Source organism: Antennarius striatus, chromosome 18 (genome assembly GCF_040054535.1).
Source record: "Antennarius striatus isolate MH-2024 chromosome 18, ASM4005453v1, whole genome shotgun sequence".
Classification (NCBI taxonomy): Eukaryota; Metazoa; Chordata; class Actinopteri; order Lophiiformes; family Antennariidae; genus Antennarius; species Antennarius striatus.
The window spans coordinates 10,687,862-10,709,624 of record NC_090793.1 but is presented as its reverse complement, the minus strand read 5'-3'; the positions used below and the strand labels follow the sequence as shown (position 1 = coordinate 10,709,624).

The following is a 21,763-nucleotide window of genomic DNA, read 5'->3' as shown; positions in this document are numbered from 1 at the left end:
ATACCTATCATATATGCCATAAAAAAACACACACACACACACACACACACACACACACACACGCGCGTGCGCGTGCACTAGTATGTGTATACATTATAGTTGGCCGCAGATTACTCTGCTCCCATAGTCAGTCAGCAATAAACTGACCAAAGTACTATGGTTTTTTGCCAAACAGTGATTAATTTGTTGCCATAATGTATCTGAGCCACTACATAAAATAACAGAAAAACAATAATTTGACAAAATATACATAAATTCTTATCATAAAAGTGACTAATAGCAGAGGAACACCAAATGGCTGATGTGAGAACAATAATCTTAAATCATATACAGGTACGCATATTAACTCAAATAGTTTAAACATTTAAAAAATATTAAATATGGCTTTAACTCAATGCATTATCATGATGATATTGTTTATGCATCTATATCTGTTATGTTTATTCCTTGCTGTTACATGTGTAATTGTGTCACCATGGTGATATAATTTCAGCTTATTGAAGTTAAGATACAGTACTTTATTTTTGTCTGATTAGTTTAAGTTAATTAAACTAATCTGTCCTCTGTCATCAGATAACACAATATGATAAGACACTATGATTTGTTACCTCGACTTTAAATACCAAAGTTAACTCTACTTAAAACAAATATTTTCAGGTATTAAAACTATTTAAGTTAATGACAAATGATTTAAGCTAATCAGTTTCCTCAAACCATTTGAGTTGGACTCACCAAGTTTAGCTTTAGTAGCAGAAATTAAAAAAAAAAATCATTCATTCATTGTCAACCACTCAACCGCTGTGACAAGTCTTGGTGGCGCAGCGGGTGGCGCTGTCACCGCAAAGCAAGGCGTTTTCGGGTTTGAGTCCCGCTCTGTGCGGAGTTTGCAGGTTCTCCCTGTGTCTGCGTAGTTTCTCTCTGGTTTCTCTGTCTTCCTCCCAAATCCAAAAACATGCGCTTCAGGTTATTTGGCCGGCATCAAAGTGACCGTAGGTGTGAGTGTGTGAGTGCGTGATTGTCTGTCTTTGTGTGGCCCTATGGTGCACTGGCATCGCACCTGGAGCTTTCCTCACACCCTAAGCCAGCTGGGATAGGCTCCAGCTCCCTGCAACCCCCTACAGCGGATAAAAGCGGCTTGAAGAAGAGAGAAAAAAAAGGATAATTAAAATTCACAATGATCAAATAATATTCTGATAGTGTTATCTTGTAACAACACTTTTACAACAACAAAGAAAAGAGTGTCTAGAGTCTGACCTTTTGCACCACTTTCCCAGTTGCGCAGGATGTACAAACCCCCCCAAAAAAAGCTATTGAAAGAAACATATTTTTTTGTTTTTGTTTTTGGAAGCCACCGTCAGGAGTGTGAGGTGATGGTATACAATTATTTGCACTCTGCGACTATGAAGCTAGATGTCACTAAATCCTAAACGTAGACCTATTTGCCTAAAATTGATCTGTTGAATTCTCTTCATGTCATTGAATGATGAAAATCCTTTGTAATGTGTTATAGTATTATGGTAATGTGTTATATTATATATATACTGTATACATACATATACTGTATACATACATATATATATATATATATATATATATATATATATATATATACACACACATACATACACACACACATATATATATATATATATATATATATATACATACACACACACACACACACTCCACATATATATATATACTGGGGATATATATATATATACTCCACATATATATATATACTGATTATATGTATGGCTGCTTAAAAAAATGTTGACCATAGACACTGACCATACACTTTGTCTGAACACTGATCAGTTGATGTGATTAAATACACCTGTAAAATTGAAGTGTGCATCTTCTTTTCCTTCCGGCTTTTCCCTTCAGGGAACGCCACAGCGTATCAATTACCTCCATCTAACCCTGTCTTCTGCATCCTCTTCTCTCACACCAACTACCTTCATGTCCTCTTTCACTACATCCATAAACCTCCTCTTTGGTCTTCCTCTAGGACTCCTGCCTGCGAGTTAGAAACTCAGCATCCGTCTACTAATATATTCACTATCTCTCCTCTGGACATGTCCAAACCATCTCAGTCTTGCCTCTCTGACTTTGTCTCCAAAACCTCTAACATGTGCTGTCCCTCTGATGTACTCATTCCTGATCCTATCCATCCTGGTCACTCCCAAAGAGAACCTCAGCATCTTCATCTCTGCTACCTCCAGCTCTGTCTCTTGTCTTTTCCTCAGTGCATAAGTGATTAAATGAAGGTTTATGACTGTCTGTTTACCTAAAACAGGTCATGTTGTTTTATTGATGGAACAAAATGATGGTAAGCGACAGGACAAGATAGATAGGTAGGTAGGCAGGTAGGTAGGCAGGCATGCAGGCAGGCAGGCATGCAGGAAGGCAGGTAGGTAGGTAGGTAAGTAGGTAGATAATTTGATAATCCCAAAGGAAATTAATAATTTTGTCAAGTGTCTACTCCTGATTGCAGGACTATACACTTGACAAGAAAGTGACAAGGATAAATGCCACTCATATAATGTACCAGCCTGGAAAGGAAATGTGTCTGGTCCTTTTCAGAAGGAATGTGCATAGATTGAAAAAAAAAAAAAGTTGCAGTCACTGCATGAACTTTAAGAACTGCTGTAAATGTTCATTGGACCTATGCATCCTTCTTTGTATCCCAAACCTGAAACAAAGCTTCTTCGTTTTCAGATGCCTCTATTAAGGCAATAGCAGCAATTTCTTACCTAAGAACAGCAACAGTGATGTTGGAGTTCTAAAAGTTGGCTCCTTCACCTGATCTGACCTCGCAAATTATGTTGAAACATGCAAAACACAGATTACCAAATAGTGAATTTGGTGTTGGCCAATTGCTGTTTGCATAAGACACTATGTACTTACACATTTGACCCTTTTCACTTTATGACCTGTGAGTTGTAATGTTTTCGAAAAACTCACTTCTCAGATCCTAAGAAGCTACTTCCTCTTTGATCAACAATCTCGGTAGTTTCAAAATAATCTGTTTCCTCATTAATTTGTCTCAGTTTCCTAGATCTTATATCTTGATTGGTGAAGGAATTTATTGAACGATTATATTGCAAAAAAAATTATGGGTGGCAGTAACTCAGTCTGTAGATATTTGGCAACCTCCCCAAACTCCCCTTAGAATGCCCATCGCCATCACTACAAATATTCTCCATACTCTGTATAGGCCCAGTGTTTGTATGTATGTCTGTGCATGTATAATTTGTGCATGTGTTAAAAAATGTGAAAGGAATTTTCCCTTGTGTTAAAAAATAAAAAAGGGTTCTTGTAATTATGATTGCTGTCATCAGTAAGTTTGTATGTTAACATCATCTTTAGTTTACTGATTGAATTTGATTCATCAATCGTGTCATCAGTTATGGTCAGTTACTTTTTGACAAACCCGAAAGGTTGTTATGAGGTAGTGTACAAACAACTCCGCCGAGTCTGAGTCTCTGGCAGGCAGTTTCTTCTTTTCTCACAAAATCGACATTGTATAATCCCAGCGCCCAATATTTTGCTGCTGAAGGTGATTTAATGTTCTGGCAATGAGTAAATCATGAACCAGGTATTAAATACTGCAAGAGTTTCAGCAGCGACCATAACAGTACTTCTCTTATTCATATGTGTCAAATTACTTCGGAAATACGATAAAGAGTGAAAAAAATGTAAAGAATAAGACAAAACAATAAAAACTGGAATTCAGAAATGTTTTGCTCTGAATCACTATCTAGTCTCTGCATAGACTGTTTTTTCAAAGTCACATCTTGGACTATGACTTCCTGTTTCCTACATTGTATGGTTAATATGAAATGATACACACCCATACAGTTATGTATGGATGTAGCACAGTAACACACAGATAGAGTAACATGATGCTCTGGGACTGGAATATCTTGTACAAGTGTTCAAATATCAGAATTTGGGTTCCACTTTGAAAGCGTATAACCTTTTGTTCTTCTTCAATCATCTGAAGCTAAATAAAGCAAAAAAAAAAAAAAACCTGACAAGAAAAAAGTCATGACGACATGTGGAAACAGATTTGTTGATACTATTGATATCGACTTTCAACATTCAGTTTCACAACTGTTAAACCGTCTGTGAGGAATGGTTTAACAATATCCTCTGCAATAAGACCATTCAGAAGAATATTAAGAATGAAGATAACTTGTACGGCCTTTGTTCTGCTGATCGAGACATTAAAATGTTTGGCCTCTGATGGTACAGTATTCCAGCTTTTCATTTTGAGACTATTTTGTCCTTAGCTGTGAGGGTGTTTATGTTTTCGGCATGCCTCACTTTGTTAGATAAGTTCTTTATTAACGGTTAAATACTAGAGTTTGTGTTAATTTTGTTTTATGTGTTTTGCAGATATTTGATGGTTAACACTGTTCTGAACATACCATCTCAGTATTATTGTTCAAATAACTCTTTTTGGAAAAAACTGAAACAACACCATTTCTAAAGTGTTTTTGTGGATTTACCAAATAAAAAATGGGCAAACTATGGCACACAGGACATGTTAGGCTTTCTAATCTGACTCACAAAATATGCTTAAAATAAAATATGTAATTGAATATAGATTACTAAATTGCGTTAATCTTATTCAATTTTATAGAATGGCTTTTACCTGTAATTTGCATAAGTACAAATAAAACTACAGCCACCTGCTCCTTAGTTGGCCCACCTGTCAAAAGTTTGCTGGCCCATGTTCCAAAATAAACTGGCAATTTTTCACTCCAGAATCACCATTTCAACTAGACAGTATGGAAACTGGTTTTTGTTTGGTCAAAACAAACAACAACTGTAACAATATCCACTGGACAACTGGTGACCGGCTCCTCGTTGAACAAAGAAATAAGTGCCTGGGAGTCCAGGGGGAAAGTGTGGGAAGTGAAATAAGCCTCTATGATTGCGATGAAAACAGTCATTTCCAAAACTGGGAATGTGTAAATAAACAGTTCTCGCCCTCAAAGACCAAGAGCTTTACATTGAGCTCACTGCACACAACACAGCAGTTCTGTAACCACAAGGTGATTTCAGGGACATCCAAGGGTGCTTGTACAAGAATATACAGAGGTATGGCAGTAATTTTCATGACAAATCTTGACTTGTGCAGAATGTCAAACAAAAAAATTCAAGGATTTGACCTTGCAATTAAGATATAATGTATAAATTGTCCAACAGATGCCATCGGTGGAAATGCAGCTGGAATGCCATGTATGTTTCAAGTAAAAAAAACTAATGGTACTCAACATTGCACAACATTAGACTCCCCAGGGAAACATCTTTGGTGTGCAGTTGAAACAAAATATCAAAGTGAGCACTGGGGCTACTGTCCAATACCTTTGAATACTGCCTGCCTGGAAAATATGCTATCTTACCTTAAAATCTCATTAGCAAAGCAGTTTTATTTTTCTTGAAGTTGTTATCATCAGTGGGATAGAAAAGATCAAACCTCAATGTCCAGTCATCAAAGGTTGGTGGATCAATCTGCTAAACCAGGATCAGCCCTTGAAATCAATACAAATATCTCAAATTCCTTTTATAATGGCTGTTGAATAGACTTGAAATGAATTTTACGAAGTATTTTAAATACTGTATTAAAGTAAATATCCAGAAAAACGGCACTGATAAGTGATCGGTTTTGGCGAGGCTGGCGATTAGTCGATGCTGTTGTTATTGCAGTGAGCACGATTATGAACACATTCAACGATATATAAACTGACAATTCTCCTCAGAAAGAAAATCCCCTGCCAAAAAAAATTGTAGATTAGTTTTTCTGAGAAAATTGTTTTGTATTTTTAAGTTTCTAAAGACATTTAAATCACCAAAACTGGTGAAAATGTGAGCAATGATGTCTGCATCTAGAAAAAAATACCATATTCCAGTATGTCCATTCTCAGCTAAAGAAGGCTGGAATATACACCCAGTGACAGGGGCTTATTACCAGCTCAACACACAGTCAAATCTGACATGGCCCCAGGCTGAAACCAGCTGCAGACAGCAAGGAGCCTCCCTGCTCAGTGTCATCGATCCTCACCAGCAGGCTTATATCATAGGTAAGGTGACAAACTCTACAAATCCTACATACTACATAGAAATATGGCCCAAATCATTTTTATTCAACAACCAAATTGTCTTTTATTTCCTGTTTTATAGCATTCTTTAGGATTATTGTTTTGAATTAATATTTTCATGATGTCCATTCCACCACCAGCACTACTGGGGACAGGAGGGAGCAAGCTTTGGATTGGCCTGGTTTTGGATCCAGAACATGGCTGGAAGTGGTCAGATGGCAGGCCTTATCGTTATATGAATTGGAAATCAGGTAGATGTCTATATTACTTTCAATCTGTGTTTGCACTGAATCTGTGTTTGAAATAATAAAATGTTACTATATCCTAGTGATGTGACGTTTTGTATCGAGGCTTCGAGGTGTGTGCCAAGTAGTGGAGGGGGTGTTTCCGTGATGCACCCATCAAGCTTGCTTCATTAGAGGAGCAGAAAATGATGGCGTCTGAAGCTCGCTGCCCGAGTGACACCACGTGACTTATTCAGGAAGTGGTTCGGATATTGCCGAGAGTTTTTTATAGAGATATGAACTCCTCAGGCTATGCTTTTGTAATGTTGAGGTATACCCAGTGATTATGGTTTAAAGCAGCGGTCCCGAAGCGGTCCGTGGGTCATTTGGTACTGGGCCGCACAGAAAAAAAATTATTTACATTAGTTCTGTTTCATTTATTTTGGAATCTGAAAGATGTTTTAGTGTGAAAAGTGACGTCTGTGCGGAATGACGCACAGATGAATACATGGGTCTGTCCCGCTTGACAGGTATCTGTCACGTGACAGGTTACCAGCCATTACCCCTAAATTAAGCGCTCACAACTGTTCTGGATTAAAGTCCTGAAAACCAAACTATGGAGTAGACCGGACATCTGGAACTCACTTCAGGAGTTGTTACCCCTAGATCAGCGGTCCCCAACCACTAATTGTCATATTTGTAATTATAATTATTTGATTGACTTGTTCACCTTTTTATTGGAAATGATCAGTATTTCTCCTACGTTGAATGCACTGATTATTAATTGCTATATTTCAAAATAAATCAGTGCAGTCACTTCAATCGAGTTTTTAATATAATTATTTCTTATATAATTATTTCATTTACAGAGATATTGATGATCAATTTATGAAACAAAGGTTGTTAATTGTCTGTTGATGTCTGCATTTTACATAAAACCACTGCGGATGATTTATTATTAGACTACAGCTGTTCTGGCGTCATTAACGACTATGGAAAAAATGAAGACCGGTCCGTGAAAATATTGTCTTAGAAGAAACCTGTCCTGGCACAAAAAAGGTTGGGAACTGCTGGTATAAAGGACACATAATTGGTTTTTACTTTAAAACAACCTCTCTCCTACATACCTCTAACTTATCCAAATTGTCTCCAGACTGTCTCCAAACTTTCACTGACCGCATCTCCATCAAACAGCCACATTTTGACTGAAGCCTGAGGGATTAATATCGCTGCCAAAACTCATGCAAAGTCTGTATCACTTCCTGAATCAGTCACGTGATATCGACCAGGCTGCAAGACTTTGGGCGTCATCATTTTCAGCTCCTCACTTAAATGGAGCAAGTCTCGATAGGCGCACCACAGAAATGTCCCCTCCCCTACTTGGCACACGCTTCGAAGCCTGGATACGGAACGTTACATCACTAGCTTCAATGCTTCATGAACCTTCATCTGTCCATCACTACTATATCAAACCTAGAGCAGTTAAAAAAAACAAACAACTTTATTAGTCCTCAAGGGGCAATTGAAAGGACATATCGGTATAAAAGTGAGGAGGAGACATGGAAATGTATTATTTAGGTTTATGCATAAGGATTGGGTTTAAAACCAAAATGTTTTCTGTCAGGACATCCTCTTCCTAACCCAGGACACAACTGTGCTGTATTTGATTCTACTTCACGGTACGCCTGGCAAAGTTCCCCTTGCATCGAAGAACTTGGATACATCTGCTACAGTGAAACAGCTGTGGAATTACCAGCACAAGGTAATGATCTTTTAATTCCACATTCTTTGTGCTGCTCAGCTGTAGTGTATGTTTGTCACTGTCCATACACTGTCACATTTTTTTTGATCAGATGTTAAGACAGGATTCTGCTCAGCTCCTTGGATTCCCTACAAAGGTCTCTGTTTCCACCTCAGCCGGACACAGAAGACATGGTGGGATGCTCAGAGACAATGCCGTGATAGAGGAGGAGACCTGGCCAGCATTCAAAATGTGGAAGACCAAAGCTTTGTCATTTCTCAGCTTGGCTACGGTATGTTGAAAAACAAAAACAATCACATTGTATCTGAAAGGAAGACACACCTCCAACAGAGGACACAGGGTACTTCTTCTGTTCTTTGATTTTTCCTGGAAGGATGATGCTCAGTTCTACCTCAGAGAGAATCCGCAATTGTCATTATGGGCTGAGCTAAAATGATTGATCCTGGCACACATTATTTTATGAGGACTGTATTTAATAGATGAAAATTAAAGTAATTCCCCCAAACAATTACTTTACTTATCCTTGGACATTTCTCTGACAGTCAGTATTACGTTTGTGCAAATATTCACAAATTTCCCCACTGTGGGGAATAAAGGATTATTATCTTATTCACACAATTAAGATCTTCCATGTCTGCAGCATCTACTGATGAGCTTTGGATTGGACTGAATGACAGGAAGACAGAAGGACTCTTTGACTGGATTGACCACAACACTGTCAGTTTCACAAGCTGGGAATTTGGGAAACCAGATGTGGCCAGTGAAACAAAAGACTGTGTTCTCATCAGAGGAGAGGTAAAGAGAAAAATATGTAGGAAGCGCATAAGAAACACTATAAGATTTGCTTAGCTTTTATTAATCTGATTAATAACATGACAGCATAATAAAATGCAAGAAAATGCCACTACTACCTATTGTCCATGAATCTTTTGGCATCTATGGAGTGAAGGTGCATTTGTAGATTTAAGATTTTGATGTTTTTATTTTTTTCATTATCATTATTATTATTATTATCATTATTATGACTAATCAGTCCATTAACTGTAATACCTCTATGTATAAACAAATGTTCTATTTTGTTGCAGAATGGAAACTGGGCTGACCGTGTGTGTGAGGAGAAACATGGCTCTATTTGTATGAAACTGAGTGCCTTCAAATCCGCTGACGATGAGCATGAGCAGGATGAAGGCTGCAAATTGGTGTGTTTAGTTGATGTGTCTTATAATATATACGACATTTATGACTGGGGTGACTATACAGTCAATTATTTTTGTCCAATGTTCTAACAGACTCACTAATATGTAACAAAAAAAAGGATGTACTGTACCAACAGTATTGATATATAATAATACTACCGAGATCTTGGAAATTTATGAAACTCTTTACTTCTTGTCTTCAACCATATCAGGGGTGGAGAAGACATGGCTCATACTGCTATTTCATTGCAACACAGACCAAAACTTTTGATGAGGCGAGAGATGAATGCAACAATTCAAATTCTTATTTAGCTGATGTTTCAAGTGGGTAAGGACATATATTTCATACCAAATGCTCTGAGCAATAGTAGATCAGGAATTATCAACAGAATTCAGAGAAAAACAAATTTTAACTTTAAACTTTTGTTAATACTTTGGAAACACTGTGTCTCCAGGGTGGACAACGCATTCCTAGTCAGTTTGGTGGGGATGAGACCAGAGAAACACTTCTGGATGGGGCTCTCAAGCAAGAAAATGATAGGTGACTTTGCATGGACTAACAATAACCCAGTGAGATTTACTTCTTGGAATGCCATGATGCCAGGTATGCAGCTATGTAACATTCCATCTCGAAGATGTTGCACAAATTGGCTTTGATCGACATTTCCCAATTCTTTTTCCACAATGCAAGGTCACCATCTAGGCTGTGTTGCCATGGCAACTGGGATCTTTGCTGGCCTGTGGGATGTACTTCCCTGCACCAATGAGGAGAAATATATCTGCAAACACCTGGCAGAGGGGGCAGTTTTAACTCCTGCACCACCCACTTTTATGCCTCCCATGTGTGCAGACGGATGGACTAAAATGAAATCAACAAACTATTGCTATAAGGTACAGGAACTTCTAAAACCAATTATCTTAGAGTATAATTTCAGGATAAATAAAGAAATTTTAAAAAATCTATATACAATATTTTGCTATTGGTAGAAGTAGTGGCAAATGAGAGCACCAACTAATTAATGCATCTGCACTGTAATAAAACATGGTGATTGAATTGAGAATGAATATGATGAATGCAATTGGATGTATCCTGTTATCTTCAGACGTCCTCTGACCAAATGGTTTTAAGTAGCACCTGTTCAATGAACAAATCACTCAAGAATTGAAAATTCTTCCAAAGACTTCAAGTTCAAGTTTAAATTCAAAAAACTTTGTTAGTCCCCAAGGGGCAATTGAAAGTACATAAAGCAGGATAGGTGTCAAACATACAGTATAAATGTAAAAAGCGTAAACATAAACAATAAACATAAACAATAATAACATAAATATAAATACAATTTTATGTTAAATAATAATTTAAAACCTAGTTAGTTCAGAACCCAGTGAGTTAGTTTAAAACCTAGTTAGTTCAGAACCCAGTGAGTTAGTTTAAAACCTAACTAGGTTTTAAACTAACTCACTGGGTTTCTAAACCAACTAGGTTTTGTATACAAAACGATCGGGTTCATAAAGTGTCGAACCTTACGTCATCTCCGGGGTGATTAATAGAATAAATTGACCTATCCTGAGTCATATTTGATTGTCCACCCGGATATGGGCGTGGTCATCGCCGAGGGGGAGTTCGTTCAGGCTACGGCTACGGTGTGTGATAACGACCTGGCTCAGAGCTACACACTGATAGTTCATCACAAGCTGTTTAAATCAGCTACCATTTGGCTAACAATTTAGGTCTACTTCAGTCGTGTGTGTGTGTGTCCACCCAAAGCTATCCCAGCATCACAGCGAACACATAACCAGTTACAAAGTCACAGCAATTGTCTGTTTTGTGGTGAATGAAAGCATCCTTAGCTCTTCTAAGTGATCGGAGAGCTGCATGTGTACACACACACACACACACACACACACACACACACACACACACACACACACACACACACACACACACACACACACACACACACACACACACACACACACACACACACACACACACACACACACACACACACACAATTCATTCAAAAACTAGTTAGTTTAAAAAACTTGTTATGTACTTTAAAACCTAATTGGTTCAAAACGTAGTTCAAATACCTAGACAGTACAAAAAACAAACAAAAAAGTAGTTCGTTTAAAAACCTAGCTAGTTTAAAACCTAGACAGCAATTTAATTTCTATTTCTCTGATAGTTTGTGCTACTAAAACATTTAACTTTAATCCTGTATTTAAGTTGTTTCCACAAGGATCTGAATTGCGAAGGACCTGGTTCGAGGCCAGAGAGTACTGCAGGGCCATTGGGGGAGACCTGCTCAGCATCCACAGTGCTTCTGACCTAAAACTGCTGTCAAAACAGTTCAGTATAACTCATAATGTTACAATGTTCCTATCCAACTGAGCATTTGGACTGTTGTTCTTTGTGTTTAAACATTTTAAAAACTAAATTTATGCTTTAAACGAGTTTGTCCACTTCAGCTACAGCAGAGCTTGGATTGGACTCAGTGTCCCTGACCCAGCATCTAGCTATGAATGGAGTGATGGATCCCCAGTGAGTTCAGATTCCTCTTTTAGTAACTTAATTATTTAAAAATGAAAATATTGTTTTGTTTGTTCTTATTTTTCTTTAGAACACTGAAGTCTAATTTACTAATCATCATTTTAACAATGACTGCAGTTCAAATTCCAACACTGGGAAGTTGGAGAGCCAAATAATGAATACAACATGGAATCCTGCACTGAATTCAGATTAAATAGTGCTCATTCAAGTGGGTCTTGGAGTGATAAACACTATATAATGACTGGCTGTGCGAGATCCATATAGGTAAAATAAGACAGAATCTATTGTTTCTTTTTTGTCTGATCATCGATAAGCTTAACTTTACTATGTCTTCAACAAATGCATTTGCTTTAACAAATTGTTCATTCATCGTAATGAACACGAGGCAATTGTCCATGTCCATGTCTTCATAGGTGTGACACCAAACCCACCACCAGGCAAGGTCACTCCTGGTAGGTGAACAGCTTTTCAAAGCAAATGACACAAAAAACTACATCTATGCTTTCAGCCCAAACCATGCTTTCTGTTCCCTGATGCTGGTATCTCTTCACACGTTGAAGTTTCATTATTAGTTGTGGTGCACATTAAGTACCTTTTTTAATTAACTGACATATGCATCAAGACCAGTCAATGGCCATGCCAATGGCTCTTCTAGGCTCTAAGAATGCTACCATAGTGTAACATATTGTTCAGGCAGCAGTATGTGTCCTAGTTTTCAGTCTTGATTGAATGATATTTCATTCATATTCAGCAATACGCAATGATTACAGATCACAATGATAGAAATGTCATTAGTCTTTTAAAGTATTGCACAGTACTGTATTAAATTTCACTGGTTGGTGGCCCAGGTGAAAAGTTATGGGATAGCTAAGTCTTTTAAACATGTACACAGAGTACAAATAAAGTCAGTCGGCAAATAAACATTATGGCAAATCTTAAAACTACCTCTGGTTGGACATAAATACAAACTCAGGGATTTTGATACCTATTTTGACACCGGCTGACAGAGCTTGAAATTCTCAAGAATAGGACAGAGTAAAATTCTTAAGAATTGACTGACTGGCATTGCCTTCCATCATATCATGCTGCATGTAGTGAATGAAAAATAAATGTAAATCCCATCCAAAACATGCGCTGTATTTTTTATATATATTTTAACATGTCTGAAGACTTCAATATCACCTCAGACGGGTGGCTGGAATGGAATGGGAATCAGTATTATATAAACAAAAAAACGATGGCCATGGAAAATGCACGTCAATTCTGCAAACAGAGGCACGCTGACTTAGTAACCATCAACAGTGAAGCTGAAAATGTGTTTTTATGGAAACAGGTGAGATTGGTGTTTATACTACAGAATATTATCCACATCACTATTTTACTATGACACTACAGCTTACTTAATAAGGCCTCCATGGTTGCCTGCAGATATCCAGAAATCCTATCTATTGCTGGATTGGTCTGACTGTTGATCTTGATAACACATTTGGGTGAGTTTTAATGAAATAAGGAATGATTTTTTAAAAAGTAATGAAAAGATGTAAATTGACCAGTTGATAGATGTGCAGTGCTGTCTGTATGTATGGTTGGACATTTTCAAAATGGTCATTATTATCTCTGCTGATGGAGAGATGTTTGTAACATCTGTGCTGTGTGATAAAACAAAATGTCTCTTTTTATTATGACTATCCCCACTCCCACCTAATAATCAAAGTTTGATCAGCTATGATATGCTACACCTGCAAAAGTGGGCAAATGATCACCAGCACTGATTATACAGATTTGATGGAAACATGCGTTTTTTGATTATATACAAAATTTTAGATGTCATATTTAAATTGCTTCACGAAGCTTGCCACTGTAACAAGATTTTATATGTGCTTTTTCTTGCCATACAGGCCAGATACAGTTATTATTATTTGTAAATAATACTTTTTAAATTAAAAAAAACCTTTGTAAAAGTTTTGCATAGTACATTAGGTCAAAGATTTATTGTGCAAACTATGAAATAAAATTAGTTGATTTAAATTCCAGGACAATATGTAGTTCATCAAACTTGTTGGCTTTTCAAAACCATCTTAAACCAAAAAAAATCTGATGAAACAAGGACAGTAACATGAATAAATCTTTTAAGTTGATGCATTGTTTTCCAAAAAGGTGGATAGATGGGTCTCCAGTGGTGTTTCAAAGGTGGGACAACCATCAACCTCGTTTTCTGAACAATGATGAAAATTGTGCTCTCATGACTACAGAGATGGGTAAGTAATCTAAAAATAATTAATATTCCTTTTCATTTGATAACTTTAATACATAATTTAACTGTGAGTAGTACTCTCTTTCTTCAATGTTTTGCACGTTATCATAACAAGGCTACTGAGAAGACTACACTTCCATTCAGTTCAATAATTATTTTTGAGGAATAGATTACTGTACATTCATAATTCCACTATTTACAGTTCACAATTGTTACTTCTGGTTCGACAACTTCGTCTTCTTTGCAGCAAGTTCTGCCAAACTCTTCACTACCTTTTTCTTTAATTTCTTGCTTGGTGTGCTTAGGCTTAAAATGCGCCAGACATTCTCATTGATTGATTTTTCATGTTCACCCAATTGACAAAACTTTCACAAATGTGATAAAGTTCTCTGATTTTTCTATTCCTGGAAAATACTTTGCAAAATGGAGTTGACAAGTTAATTTTTGATTAATTAAAAAAAAAAAAATTAGGTACCTAATCCCCCTTACATATTTCTCAACATACTGTATTTAGACGATTCACAGCATTGATCAATTTGAATAAAAATCAGGAGAAATCTGCTGATCATCTCAAAGTATAATTTGTGTACGGTATTTTTTTTTCTTGTTGTGCTCACAGGATTCTGGCGTGACAAGAATTGTGGGTTTAAATTTCATACAATCTGTAAACGCAGTTCTTCACCACTTCCTGGTGCCACGGTAGCACCAACAGATCCCCCAAGAGGTGGCTGTCCACAAAACTGGATTGAATTTGGCACAAAGGTCAGACACCATATGCAAAGGTCTTGCTGCAAAGTATAGTAAAAATCTTGATTGATTGAGATAGCCCACAAAATGTTCCAATTTTCAACTTTAGTGTTACAACATCATTAATAACCAGAGTGAGACGTGGTTTGGAGCAAGGACCCAGTGCAAAAAAATGAGAGGGAATCTAGCCTCAATTCTCTCAAGACATGACCAAGGTTTGTTTTGTGATCTTTTCCACAAGATCAATAAAAATGTCTCCAAAGTGTTTGGACCATGTGTCGGACAGATATTCCTCATTAACAATCACAAACCATTTTCAGTGTTTTTGACAACTTTAATGGCAGACGCACCTACTGTAGAGCTGTGGATTGGTTTAACAAATGGATTTGAAAAAAAACAATTTTACTGGACTGATGGGCGTCCAAAAGAATATGTAAACTGGAATTATGAAGTAAGTTCAGTTTGCATTATGATATTTAAACTTTGACAAACTTGAGGCTTGTGTGTCAAATACACATAAATAGATGTAACTTTGATTCACTGTTGTGCTCAGTTACATTCCTTTGTATTGTTTGTAATGTATTATTTGTGTTGTAACTCTAAAATACTCTACTTTTTCATCGCAGAGATTTCACGATTTCTATCATTTCCAGGTAAAACAATTTTAATAACTCCAATAAATACAATGCCACTTAAATGATCTTAACTTGGCACTAAACATTCACTTACATGACAAGCTTGTAATGGACATCCAGTAAACTTTATCTAGTATTTTAACAGATTACAAGTCTGTTTGTAAATTTAAACATCTATCCATCCATCTTCAATACCACATCTTCCGCTGTTGCACATCCCGGGGTGCTAGAGCCTATCCCAGCTTACTGGGGGCGTGAGGCAGGGCACACCACAAGCATGACGCTAGTGCACTGCGGAGCCACATGCAGACAAACACTCATGCACACACTCAAACCTACGGACAACATGCAAACTCCACACAGATCCGGGAACTGCCTTGCTGTGCGGTGACAGCACTAACCACTGCGCCACCATGCCGTCGAATTAAAACATATTTCTAATAATCTGATTGCATTCTAAAGGACGATTATGACACTGCTCTTTCAATGTTTTTAGGGTAGGATATATTGTCACATACACTGTAATTTATCCAGTTATAGTATTTGCCATAAAAAGATGACAGAGTCACAAAAGTCTAATTTTACAAACTGTGGAAATGTAATGAAAAGCACAAAATAAGTCTCATACTCTGTTACTATACCCTGAAGTTCAAGTACTGTAGTAGGAAATGATTTGGTTGTTGCGAACTGATGATCTAGCTGTTTAAAGTGTAATATGAAGTCTTCCTTGCTCATTCCTTGCTTGTGTTTCATTAGTCAGAATGTGCTGTCCTGACTGCTGATCCTGAAATCGGCATTGGTAAATGGTTGAAGAAATCCTGCAATGACACTGCTGGTTATGTCTGTCTTCAAAATATAGGTAAGCCTGCCAACATTGTGGGATATTTAATTTCATAAAGACCCTCAGTCTATTTGAATAAACATTCCCAGTGATCCATCCATACATCCATCCATCCATCCATCCATCCATCCATCCATCTTCAACCGTTTATCTGGGGCCGGGGATGGGATGTCCATACTTCCCTCTCCCCAGACACCTCCTCAAGCTCCTCTGGGGGGATCTTGGACCTAGAAATTCTGTCCATAAAGATTATAAACAGATGATAGAGGGCAGCCCTGCTGAAGTCCAACATGCAACTGGAACAGGTCTGACTTACTGCCCGCAATGTGAACTAAGCTCTGGCTTCGGTCATACAGGGACCAGACGTCCTTCAGCAAAGGGCCCTGAACCCCATGCTCCCGAAGCACTCCCCACAAGTTACCACAACGGACACGGTCGAATGTCTTCTCCAGATCCACAAAACACATGTGGACTGGTTGTACAAACTCCCATGAACCCTGTAGAGCTGGTCCAGGGTTCCGCGACTGCGAATCCCAGTGATCATAGGATGATTATTTCAACCTGAAATATTCTGCTCGATTTTAGACAGACGGTTCAAATAGGAATGTTCTTATATTGAGTCAAGACAGTGAATTATTCTTTTCAGCAATACAGAGACCAGCAGTAACTTAAAGGTCCCTTACTGGACATGAACACACACACACACACACACACACACACACACACACACACACACACACACACACACACACACACACACACACACACACACACACACACACACACACACACACACACACACACATGCACACACACACACAGGGCAGGGTTTGGGAGGATGACTATACAGTATTTGTGTAGAGGCCTAAAAAAACGTGATTTTCATGACAGGAGCTACTGTATATAAACAGAGCACATATCTTATCCTAAACAGATCCTTCTCTCCAAGACTCCCTTGAATCAACAACCCATACCAACTATGTGAAAATATTTAATGACTCCATCAAGGTTGTTACTCAACCCATGACCTGGAATGCAGCCAAGAAAAACTGCGAAGGAGATGGTGCCCAACTGGCTAGTCTTCGGAATGAGTGGTCACAGCTCTATACTGAGCTGATGACTATGAACCTCAAAGCTCCTTTGTGGATTGGCATGAACAAAAATAAGGTACAGGGGAGAAGCCCTATTAAGAAGCACATTTTACTTTATAATGGTTAACATTTCTTGTAAATTTATTTTTAAAGGTGAAGCACTGATGTAATTGTATGAAATGAAGGAGTGAAATATGAAAAAAGAGACAGTATCTACACATATGTTCATTTGGAAATTCATTTAGACATGCTTTTCATATTTTGAATGAACGTGTAAAGCAGTTTTGTTTCTCTTTCAGACAGGGGGATATTTCAGATTTATTGATGGTCGACGTCTCACCATAACCAAGTGGGGTCCAGAGGAACCAAAACAGCAGTCTTGTGTGTTTGTGGACACAGATGGACAATGGAAAACTGCTGACTGCAATGAGCAGAAGCAGAGCATCTGTATGCAATCTACAGGTAGCACAAGTACAGTTCATTAATAAAGATATTAAATGGTACCCTGTTAATGTCATGCATTCATGCATCACCTATTTGGAACACCCCCTACAAGAAAATAATGGCACTCATGTCTGTTTGTGCCTTGGTTGGCTTGTCAGCCGGATTATATAATAAATGTCAAATGGATTTCCATGAAACTTTGTAGGAGGACAGATAGAATTTTTGTGTGTTTCCAACAAAAGGGATGGATCCATATTTCTTTAACAAGATTTTTCTGACAATTTTTCTTTGATTATTTTTTGGAAAAAAATCAAGTATTTTATGGATTTTGATGGAGAAAAGTGTGGACAACTTGTTCCACGTTCCTATTCTACATCATTATCAAATTAATGCTTTCAGTCATCAGTAATATTTGAAATCCTACTTTTGAAATACATTCGTTGATGTCTGTATTGTCAATTGTCTCTCTTATCCACAGATAAGCCACCAAACAATGTTCAAGGATTCTGCCCTGATGATCCAGATCCACTCAGAAACATAAAACATCATAGTTGGATACCATTTAAGGATTATTGTTATTTCTTTGTCACAGACAGGGCTAGGTGGCCCGATGCAGCTGCTAACTGTGCAATACACGGTATGTACCTTATATAAATGGCTTTATGTAAACTCTTAATCACTTTGCTGTGCTTAGATTTTAATAAAGTCTCATCGTTGTTTTGTTTGTTTTTGAAGATGCTTCTCTTGCCAGCATTGAGAATTCCTCTGAGCAAGCCTTCATCAAAAATGTTATCAAAGCATATCACGACAACTTTGACAGTTTCTGGATAGGCTTGTATAAAACTCACACAGGTATATATTATAATAATCATAATGTCTGTTCTCACCTGCTGCTGAGAAAATGAAATCAAAAGTGAAGTAATTTAAAATAAAACTTGTTTTTGAATGTCTTTTTTGGGTGGTACAGAAAGTCACAAGGGCAGACACTGTAGGAGATCAACTGAAGGGGCAACCAGCTTTTTAGGAAGTGTGCATTCAGTGGGTGTGTGGGGGGGGGATGAAAAAGAACTGAAGGGAAATCCAAGATGATGACAGTAGTTTGTGAAACAATAAGTTAACATGAATAAGGCAGATACTAACTTTTAAAATAAGATATTCTATTTTGAAAAGGTATTATTTATATGTCATGGCAATATTTTCAAATATTGCCATGACACAAGCAAGTCCCATCCTCCTATTACAGACAATCCATGGCATTTGCTGATAGATTTGCGTAGAATCATTTCCATTTCAACCTTATCTACTTGTCCCTAGGCATGTTGCACTGGCTGGATAAAATTACTGTTGATTATAATCACTTGGGTGAAGCTGAATATAATGACAAATATGGAGAAATCCGAAGTGCAGATGGGATATGGCATCTGACCTCTCAGTGGTCCAGCAAACCATATATTTGCAAAGTTGCCAAAGGTAAGACCTACATTAAAGCTATGTTTTTTAAATTGTGATATTTAAATTATGGAAAAAAAGATACAGAAATGACGATGCAGCTTTTGTTGAATTCACTTGATATTGTTTATTTTAATTCAGTAGTACAAGCTTCACTACCACCTGGTAAGTTATGTTTATTTTTTATGTAATGAAAAATATAAATTTTTAATTGACTGTTTGATTACAATTGACTCATTATCTGTGTTGAATCAGTCCAGTAAATCCTTACATTCTTAAAGCCACCATAGGGACAATCCTTATCCTATGAACCCTCAAGAATTTTGACATGTTTACCCAGGATATACCTTACAACAAATAACAAAATCTCTTTGACAATCTCTTGTAAATGGGACTTCCTGATTAAATGAAAGTTAAGAAAAAGAAATGGAAGAAGAACAAATAACACTAACAACCCACTATTCTTCACCAGTGACCAGTCCCAGCATAATGCCTGACGCTGATGAACTGACCACAAGAGGAAAAGAACCCTGAGCCTGTTGATGTGTGATTGTACGACCTTGTATCTGCTGAAACTTGTGTTGATTTCTTTCTCATTTACCATGCACAAGACTTTCGTCTGACATGAGCGATCGTTGTGCAAATTTATAACATAACAATTTCATTTCTTAACTATGTCACTATATATAATCATCCAGTATATGCATAGAATCTTCTTCTTTTCCTTTCGGCTTTTCCTTTCAGTATATGCACAGAATACCAGCTTGATATCTTTATGATGAAATCCCTACTCTAACAGTATTCTGACTTGTAGTATGAGCTCCAGAATGCCTGTTCTTTATCTGTTTTCATGTATATGTTAGAGAAAACACGGTTGATTAAATCTTCTGTTCCTTCTATCTGTTGTGAATCATATCATGTTCATGTTTGAGTACACATGACTAATAAAGCAATATCAATCCCTTTTCTCTTTCACTTGTGGTTAGACAACCTACCTGCAGAAATACTTTTTTTCTTTAAATATATTTAATAATTTGAAAAGGACATTTCTTTGTCTTTTTGAGTGTGAACAACACACATTTTTACGTAAATTCTTTTTTTATTTTGTTTCTTTTTTTAAATTGGAAAACATTAGAATTACAGTACAACTGTGTGAGTGAGAGAGACCCAGGTGGGAGAGTGAGGTTACAGGGAGAAGAGATCATGAAGGTGGAGGATTTTAAGTACTTAGGGTCAACAGTCCAGAGCAATGGAGAGTGTGGAAAAGAGGTGAAGAAGCGTGTACAGGCAGGATGGAACAGGTGGAGAAAAGTGTCAGGTGTGATGTGTGATAGAAGAGTTTCAGCTAAAATGAAAGGAAAGGTGTACAAAACTGTGGTGAGACCAGCGATTTTGTTTGGTCTAGAGACAGTGTCACTGAGGAAAAGACAGGAGACAGAGCTGGAGGTAGCAGAGATGAAGATGCTGAGTTTCTCTCTGGGAGTGACCAGGATGGATAGGATCAGGAATGAGTACATCAGAGGGACAGCACATGTTAGAGGTTTTGGAGATAAAGTCAGAGAGGCCAGACTGAGATGGTTTGGACATGTCCAGAGGAGAGATCGTGAATATATTGGTAGAAGGATGCTGAGTTTTGAACTGCCAGGCAGGAGGCCTAGAGGAAGACCAAAGAGGAGGTTTATGGATGTAGTGAAAGAGGACATGAAGGTAGTTGGTGTGAGAGAAGAGGATGCGGAAGACAGGGTTAGATGGAGGCAACTGATTCGCTGTGGCGACCCCTGAAGGGAAAAGTCGAAAGGAAAAGAAGAAGAAGAAGAAAATCATGTTTAAGGCTGGATTCAAAGAAGAGTTTTTTCACCTTGGACAAAAACTGAAAGACATTTACTTTTTGAAAAGTTTTATCCAAATTAGGCTTAAATGTTTAAAACGAATGCAGTATGCACAAAACACTTTGGTCCAGCACATCTTACCTTTTCACCTCTTACTCATAAGATGTGTTCACAAAGTTTGCTTCTCATTTTCACAGAAGCCACTTCCTCTTTGACAGTCTTCGGTTTCAAAAGAAACATATTCCTCATCAGCCTGGCTCAGAATTTATAGATGTTAAGTCTTTACGCTGGTTCAGATGATACCTGTACAAATAATGCATAAGCCAATTATATTGCTGAAATGAGTGTTCATAAGTTCATATATTCATATGTAGCAGTGAATACTTAATTTGTAACCAAGTGGGAATAGCTATGCTTACTAGGTAATGAAAGGTCATGTACAGCAGACTCGTCACGGCACAATCCCACCCTTATCCCAATTGTTTTCACACTACCTCCACGTTAAGGTGCTTCCAACAAAAGAGGAGCCAACTGAACTTTGCATCTGTCCTTACAGAGAGAAAGTTTCAGGTTTGATTCCGTTCTGTATGTCATTAGCTTAGGTGGTGACACCAAAATATCTATTGG

General features: G+C 37.5%; 1 pseudogene; it reads left to right on the top strand.

Moving 5' to 3' along the window:
* Nucleotides 1–4,126: 4,126 nt before the first annotated feature.
* Nucleotides 4,127–20,268, top strand: LOC137612755 (macrophage mannose receptor 1-like; annotated as a pseudogene).
* The last annotated feature ends 1,495 nt before the right edge of the window (nucleotides 20,269–21,763 follow it).